At 38.8% G+C, this 8,867-nt stretch overlaps 1 long non-coding RNA gene across 1 annotated transcript in view; it reads right to left on the bottom strand.

Annotated features, from left to right (window-relative positions):
- Positions 1-2,303: 2,303 nt before the first annotated feature.
- The window catches only part of LOC131513699 (uncharacterized), a 139,380-nt gene continuing 132,816 nt past the window's right edge, over positions 2,304-8,867 (bottom strand). Inside the window, exon 4 of the long non-coding RNA XR_009262722.1 lies at positions 2,304-7,065. This is a non-coding gene — a long non-coding RNA (uncharacterized LOC131513699). The remainder of the gene's footprint in view (positions 7,066-8,867) is intronic.

Raw genomic sequence — 8,867 nt, 5'->3', positions numbered from 1 at the left:
ATAAACGTGGTTCTTCGAAGGAAAAATGTTACGGGAAAATGCATGACTGCAGCCCATACTTAAAACTCAAATGCCAACATTTATGTTTTCTTCCTCCTGTTTTTCTTCTCTCTGTCTGAAAAGAAGACAATGAAGGAGGTTTCAAAACTGCAAACCTCACAAAACGTTCACGATTATTTTTCAGGGACGCCACTAAAAATAATGTGCATCTAGTTTCTATCTCCCTGGATCAGCATCTGCTAAAAAATATTCAGTCTGCAAGCGTTAGAGACTTTCTGTCGGAGTTACTGAAAATAAATGCTAATACATGGGGAAATTGAAAACATGTTAGAATATGAAGGTAATACATTTTAACCCATGCTCTTCTGGTGTGCTGAACTTACATGAGTGGGCTCATATTTTTATATACTGCAAGTATAAAAGCCCTCAGTGTGTTCGCTAGGAAATATGGAGGCAATTCAAGAGCGTGCTTTGCTGCAAGCATGGATTTTATATGTTTGTCTCCCTAAGTCTCGCCAATAGGTTATAAACCTTAAGACAAATTTGCAATAGAATTTTTTGTCTTTACTAGAAAATCCAACTGGAAAAACTGTTGGCTGGTAGACAGGGTTTGGGTATTGCCCGATCTTTGGGTTGAGATAAGTTTGGAGTACCTACCTCTGATTATTTATTTTAAAATAAGAAGTATACAGTGTTATAAAGAAGAGACAGTAAAAGCCCTTCAGGCTACGCATAATAAGCCAAGAGCAAAGAAGTGTTCCTCATCCCTGAATTGGGTGAAGCATGCCTATGTTACCATTATAACGTCCACACCATCTTGTGGACGTAGAATCCAACAGAAGCACAGATGTAGGGGAGACACCTGAGTTCTAATCCAATGCTGTCAGATCCTGAGGAAGTCACTAATTCTCTGATTCCTCAAATTTAAAACTTACACGCATGACTTCTGTGATTTTAACCGTGCTACAATATGTGATGTCCTGATCCAGTGTGGACCATCGGTAGCTATTAGCTGTTGTCGCCTGGTTAGAAATTATAATTATGTGAAGTGACGGATGTGTTACCTAACCTTATTGTGGTAATCGTTTCACACTACACACATGTATCAAGTCCTCATGACAACATGTACCTTAAACATACACAATGGTATATGTCAATTATATCTCAATAAAGCCGGAGAAAAATAAAAATAACTAACTAACTAACTAAATAAACAAACTGGTTTCACGTTTACAATAGTTGGTCATACTTCCCCTCAAGGCAGAAAAAGGAAATAGTTCAAGAAGTAAATATCGAGTACCTGCTACGTGTTAGAGAATGTGCAAGATACCAGGAAGATAATTGTGAAGGAGAAGGGGAAGGGGGAGAGGAAAAGGGAGGAGGAAGAGGAGAAGGAGGAGGAGGAGAAGGGGGAGGGGAGAGGAGGAAAGGGGAAAGGGGAGGAAGAGGAGGAGGAGTAACATTAATTTAAGACTTGTAGGTACTGATCTCGGTATTCCACGTGTGTTAAGTCCTTGCCCTCCAGGAACTTGCATTTTGGTGGCATACAGATGAGAACATGAGCAGATGTGGTACACTATGGTGAGGACCAAGAGAGGGTTTGCTCAAGGGCATAGGGGTCATATTTCCTTGACAGTTAATCAGAACTTGGGAGGAGCTAGAAGATTTCTGAGAGAAGATGGCATCAGTGAGAACTACTTATGGGGGTAGGAGATGCCCTCACCTTCTGAACTTCTCAATGGTAGGATAAAAGCCTTAGCATTAGAAGCAGATTGCATACCGGCCACCTTTGCGATGGCTTCTCTGCCCCACTGGCTTTGATCTTGACCATGACTTGCTTTGGCCAATAGAATGTGAGCGGTTTTGCTATGAACACAGACTTGAAATACGCTTATGTGATTTGGTTTGTCTCTAGAATTTCTGCCATCTACCATGATGTAAATGTGTCCAAAGCAGCTCAGGGTGACTGCATGTGGAAAAGTCCAGAACCTGACCTGATGTAGAGCTATCCCATTCAACTCAGACCTGTCCACAGAACAAACAAACAAACAAACAAACACATGCTATTCATTAGAAACCATGGAGATATGGGGGCACCTGGGGGGGCTCGGTCGGTTAAGCGTCTGACTCTTGATTTCAGCTCAGGTCATGATCTCACAGTTCATGAGACAGAGCCCTGCATCAGGCTCCATGCTGACAGCATGAAGTCTGCTTGGGAATCTCTCTCTCCCTCTTTCTCTGTCCCTACCCTACCCACTCTCTATCCCTCTCTCTCTCTCCCAAAATAAATAAAAGAAACCATAAAGATTTGGAGAGTTGTTTATTATGTATTTTTTTTTTTTGCAGGAAGAAGGCTGATGAATACAATATAGTTCCAAACAGATACTCTTTATTGTTTTAATTTCTTTAGGAGCCAGGCTAAGTGTTACATCCGAGAAGAGCAAAGCCTAGTTCTAATGGTGGCTGGGTCACAGCTTAGATATTTTACTTAGAAGTTTAGAAGTCCCTGGACTAAACACTCCTTAGCAGTGGTCCCGTTATGTGACGTTATTAACACCAGCTGTAAGAAGTATACGTTTTGGAGTCCGCCTTCCTTGAATAGGACCTTAATTCTGCCACTTCTGCATCAAGCAAAGCTGAGCAAATTACCTGACTTCTCCTGATTTGAGTTTCTTCTCTTTTTCTTCATTTGCATACAGCAAGAGCAGTTTCTTTATAAGATAACAAGGATTATGATAGTGTAGATACAGTGCTTTGTGCAGTTTTGGGCAAACAGTAAATTGTCTACAAATTAAGTAGGCATTACTACATGATGATGGCTTTTCTACTCCCGCCTTAAGGGAAATTTTCAGAATGTTTTATCCAACCTTCTTCTTCAGCCCATTATGTTTCTTGTGATATTTTTGCACCGTTATGGCTTTTTAGGATCCCTGAGATGGTGGTACCTAGAAGAGTGCCGGGATTCCCACCCTTTAATTTCGTAAAGACCTAGAAATCCTTGACAACTTAAACTAGCTTTTAATAAGCAATGCTAAAATAAAATAACAGTTGGATACGCTTGAGAAGACCATGCTCTCAGATTTTTGGCTTCTTGCTACTTTAGATACCTCTACAAAGAAGAAAAGTGGTTGTAGCTTTCTCTAAAGGAATATTTCCCCCCTGGAAAATATACTCTTTTATTGCATAGCAGCATTTAATTCCCAAAATGTCAGAGGGAAATACTGTTAGCTCACTTGGCCCACCAGAAGGAACTATTTTGTCTAATATCAGGTATCTTAGTGATCAAGGCTTTTTATTAATGTATATTCTTAGACAGCCACATGTAACCACCACGTGGCAAGGTTATGTTTCAGAAACATGGCTGTCTTATAATAAAGATGTTTCCTTCATGAGGTAATGCTCCTGAAATATATGCTGGGTAATCCATGATCCACTAAATCCATGAGGTAATGGGTCTGAAATACGTGCCATAAACCACAGAAATTTTCTGATGGGAACACTGGATTTGGATTTTTCTATTTCCCTGAATGTCGGGGCAGTCAGGATGACTAAACACTGGTTTTTCTCCATGTTTCCTCTTTTCTTTCTCAAAGACAGACAAAGTTACAACTACCCATCATTTCAGAAGGACAAGTGATTTATAAAAAAATCTTCCTGCAAAGAAAGGAAGAACAATGTGACAGTTTGAAATGTAGCAAAGTACATTGTGACCATTCCCCTTCCCAACATGCACACATTTAAACCATTAATATGGCTTCTTTTTTTTTCTGTTAATTAAGTTACAGAAATGAGATAAAATCTTCACTTTGAAGGAAAATGCATTAGTATAAAGTCAAGACCAATTGATTTCAAAATGAAGATATCTTTCCTTAGAGTTACCACACCCCTTGCCAGTGGATACCCCTCTGGAGGCACAAAACTGAAGCTACTTTAAACACAAGTATGTAAACATGTATGCACATATACTTCAAAAATCTTTGTAACCAACTGGTTCAAACCCTTCTTCTTGCAGATGATGAGACAATTTTTTAATGCCATCTGTGGTGGTTTTAAAATATATCCTTAATTTTTTATAAGCTTCCCTCAAAAGATAGAGTCTAATTACTCTGTCCTTGAGAGAAAGACAGAATCGGAGACTTACCTCTGAAGAACAGAATGTAGGGGTGCCCAGGTAGCTTATTGGTTGAGCATCCAACTCTTGATTTCAGCTCAGGTCATGATCCCATGATTCATGAGTTTGAGCCCCGCATTGGGCTCTGCACTGATAGTGTGGAGCCTTCTTGGGATTCTCTCTCTCCCTCTCTCTTTACCCTTCCCCCACTCTTTCTCTCTCTCCCTATCTCTGTCTATCAAAAATAAATAAACTTAAAAAAAAAGGAAAGGACAGAATGTAACCAAAATAATAGCACATGGCTTGCAAGACTAGGTCATAAATGGCATTGCAGTTTGCTCCTTGCTTGCTTTTGGATTGCTTTCTCTGGGAGAAATCAACTGCTATGTCGGTATCCATGGAAAGCCAGTAGAGTGTGGCAGGCAGCATTCTAAGATGGTCCCCAAGCTTCCCACCTGCTGGTATACACATCCTGTAATGCCCCCGCCTTGAGTGTGGACAGGACATAAGAATATGACTTTATATTGGGGCTCCTGGGTGGCTTAGTTGGTTAAGCATCCGACTTCAGCTCAGGTCATGATCTCACGGTCTGTGGGTTCAAGCCCCGCGTCGGGCTCTGTGCTGATAGCTCAGAGCCTGGAGCCTGCTTCAGATTCTGTGTCTCCCTCCTTCTCTGTCCCTCCCCTGCTCACACTCTGTCTCTCTCTCAAACTATATATCAACATTAAAAAAATTAAATATGCTATACAGAATAGGTAGGCGGACAGTCACTCCCATGATTAGGTTATTTAGGACCGTCATAGCAGACTGGAGAGATTCTCCCAGCACCTTAGAAGAAGTTATTTGCCATACTATGCAAAGGCCATGGGGCTAGGACCTGAGGACAGACTCTAGGAGCTCTGGGAGATGCTGGCCAACATCCAGGGAGAAGATGAATGAAGGAACTTCATCCCTATAGCCACCAGCAGCTGGAACTGGCAAACAACCTGTATGAGCTTGGAGAAGGACTCTGAGCTCAAGGTGAGAACCAGTTAGCCCGGCTAACATCTCAATTTCAGGCTCAGAAAAGAACCTGAACGGAAGACCCCATTTAACTTGTACCCTGCCTCTTTACTCATGGAAACTGTGACAGAATACATTTGTGTTGATTTAAGCCATTAAATTTGAGGCGATTTGTTACAGAGCACTAGAAAACAAAGACAGAAGGAAACTGAGGCCTCCCACCAATAACTGACATCATGTGAACAAACCATCTTGGAAGCACATCCTCCAACACCAGTCGAGCACTCAAGACTGAAACTCTGGCTGACAGATTAAGTGGAACCTCACGAGAGGCCCAAAGCTAGAACCACCCAGCTAGGCTGTTCATGAATCATGTTTTTAAAATATTTTGTGCTCCTTTGACATCTTGAGGGGCCTAGCTTGCTGGGGAGAGACTATTTCTCTCAGAGCTAGCTAATTTCTAGAGATAACAAACAACTCGCGTGTCATCACAAACTCATTGCATATGCAACTGACCCATCCTGAGTCTATACCACTCGCCACCTCCTTTGTGTAACTCTTATATGCCAAGCCAGTATTTCTTTGCCTTAAATCAATCCAGGGCAACTAAAGACCACCCCTATAGCCCAGAGCCCACTGATATTATTCTGGTAGCCAATTCTAAGCTGTATCCTCTGTCCTCCTTGTGTTTCCTGCAGAAAGAAAGGGTTTGCTTTCTCCTTTTCTCTTTTCTGCCTTCTGCCTGAATCTGTGCTTCCCCATGCAACCCTGCATGGTGTGGCATACCTCCTTTCTCTGAAGAAATGTAAGTAATACATTATTCATTCTTTCAATAGCATTAACCTCTCCATATTGTCACTCCATCATCTCCATAAATTAAAATCCCCTGGGTATTTTTTAACACAGCTGCTCCCTAATTTCTGATCCACAAAACCCATGTGAGGTAATCAATATTTACTTCTATTTTAAGCTGCTAAGAATTGGAGTAATTTGTTACTCAGCAGTAGATGACTAATACACCATCTTTGCTTGTATTCACCGCCAGGGCCAGAGAAGTGGGTCTAGGTTCTTGATTCTCCTGCACGTAGGTTGAAGTAGCAAAAACAGCACAGACTCTGAACTCAGACTTCAATTCAAATAAAAACTGCTGCTTGGGGCACCTGGGTGGCTCAGTCGGTTAAGCTTCTGACTTCAGCTCAGGTCAGGATCCCAGGGTTCATAAGTTCGAGACCCATGTCAGGCTCTGTGCTGACAGCTCAAAGCCTGGAGCCTGCTTTGGATTCTGTGTCTCCCTCTCTTTCTCTCTCTGCCCTTCTACACTCGCACTCTGTCTCTCTGTCTCTCTCTCTCTTATCTTTCTCTCTCTCAAAAATAAAATAAACATTAAAAACAAACAAACAAATAAATAAATAAATAAATAAATAAATAAATAGATACTGCTGCCTATGTTATTCTTGAGTTTGGTCAAGTCCCCTTAATATCACCGAGGCACAATTTCCTCAATTTTAAAATTGAAATAATACCTACCTCATCAGTATTTTGTGAGATTTTTGATAACTGACCAAGACAATGCTTATAAAAAACCAAAGGGTTTTTCATGGCATTGACATTCAATATATATTAGGGTTTTTTTTTTCTTAATGTCTCCATTGTCATTCAAACACAGTGAATAATCAATTGCTCATACAAAGAAATTGTCAGCCCTAAGATCCCTGGGAAAATCTCTGTATAAGCAACTAACATTTGAAGATAATGGTGAAGGACCATGCTTGGAATCAGAACAGGGAAAATAACAAGACTTCAACGTGCAAATGAACAATAAGAGAAATCACCATCACATCTTGAAAAGTTTCAGTGTCCCGTTGAGTACCTTCCACAATCTTGGGTTGCTGAAGTGAAAGGAGCCACTTTGTTCAGATAGAGCTGGAGCATCATGCCAGATCATCACCATTCTGGAAAAGAGGTGGAACGTTGTGCTCTTGTTTGCACATCTCTTATCCATTGCTAAAACCTCCATCCCTATCTTCCTATCTTCTCAGTGACCTACTTTGTCTTGAGACATATCATGTAATTAAAAAAAAAAGGGTCAATGCCAGTTAGCTTACTTATGCATCCCCTTCTCTAATAAATCATGTCAACAAGCTATATCAAAGATGACTCTCAAGGAGTTTATACCTAGTTGAGGTGAAAGCTATAGAAAAGTAAAAATAAAAACCATGAGATAGACAACTAGAACTCTACGGTGATGATGAAGTCCCAGATGGGTGCTCTAGACTGGGTAGTTTGAAATGAGAGAGTCTCCAAACTCTTAGTGAATTTTGATACTTATCCTTTCTTCAATACTGGAAATATGGAAGGGAAACTCCCTACACTATACACAAAATACATTTTTCTCTTTTATAGTTCGTGCTATCAAAGGGATTTTTATCTAAGCAAACGCAATAAAGAAGGTTTGTTATATGTATTCTAGAAGTTTTATAGTTTTGAATTTGATGTTTAGGCCTAAAATCCATTTTGACTTATTTTTTAAATTGGGGATAAAGTAAGTATAAATAGCCAATTGTTCTAACATCTTTTGTTGAAAAGGTATCCCTTCCTTATTGATTTACTTGGGTAACATTGCAAAAAATCAAAGGACCATGTGTGCATTTATGTTGGAAGTACCTATTCTGTCTGATTGACCTGTATGTCTACTTTATGTCAATGCCAGAGGGAGTTGCTTACAGTAACTTTATCATTAGTTCTGAAATCAAGTAGTGCGAGACATCCAATTTTGCTCTTCTCATTACAACTTATTTTGGCTCTTCTCTGTCCTTTGTATGATCATGTAATTTTAAGAAAAATCATCAATGGATACAAAAATTATGTGTCAATGTTGATTGGGATATATATATATAAAGGATATATATATATATATCCTTTATATATATATATTTATATATTTATATATATATCCTTTATCCTTTGATATATATTTGGAATATATATAAATATATATAATATATATAATATATATAATATAATATAATGTAATATATAATATATATAATATATATTATATATTATATAAATATATATATATTTATATATATATATATATATATAATATATATATATCCTTTATCCTTTGATATATATTTGGAATGTAAAATACAAGTATTGGACATGTTTGCTTGTGGTTTTGTTTGTTTGTTTATGTATTCATTTATTTGAGAGAGAGTGCAAGCAGGGGAGAGAGAGAAAGAATCTTAAGCAGGCTTCACTCTCAGCATAGAGCCATGGCCCTGGGATCTTAACCTAAGTGGAAATCAAGAGTTGGACGCTCAATTGACTGAGCCACCCAGGAGCCCCAAGTCATTGTGTATGTTTTTAAAGCAATTCCTACATTTTCACATTATAATGTTATTATAAATGTTCTTTTTAATTTTAATCTCCAAATTTTTCATTTCTTGTCTGTAGAGTTGCAATTTAATTTTATATAGAGAGTTTGTATCCTATGACATAAACTCACTTGTTAGATCTAGTAGCTTTTGTTTGATAGATAATCATATTCTTTGAAAAAAATAGCTTAGTTTCTTCTTTAAAATCTGTATGTTTTTTATTTTATCTTCCTCTCTTGCCACTTTCCCACTCTTTGGGGTAAAACATACCTTTGAGAATGATGTTAGCTATAGACTTTTCATAGATTCCCTTCCCAGGTAAGAAAATTCCTAGTATGGGGATCCTGGGTGGCTTAGTCTTCTGAACATCCAAC

This window comes from Neofelis nebulosa, chromosome 6 (assembly GCF_028018385.1).
Source record: "Neofelis nebulosa isolate mNeoNeb1 chromosome 6, mNeoNeb1.pri, whole genome shotgun sequence".
Taxonomy (NCBI): domain Eukaryota; kingdom Metazoa; phylum Chordata; class Mammalia; order Carnivora; family Felidae; genus Neofelis; species Neofelis nebulosa.
The sequence above is the reverse complement of the archived record's forward strand: the minus strand, read 5'-3'. Positions and strand labels throughout refer to the sequence as shown.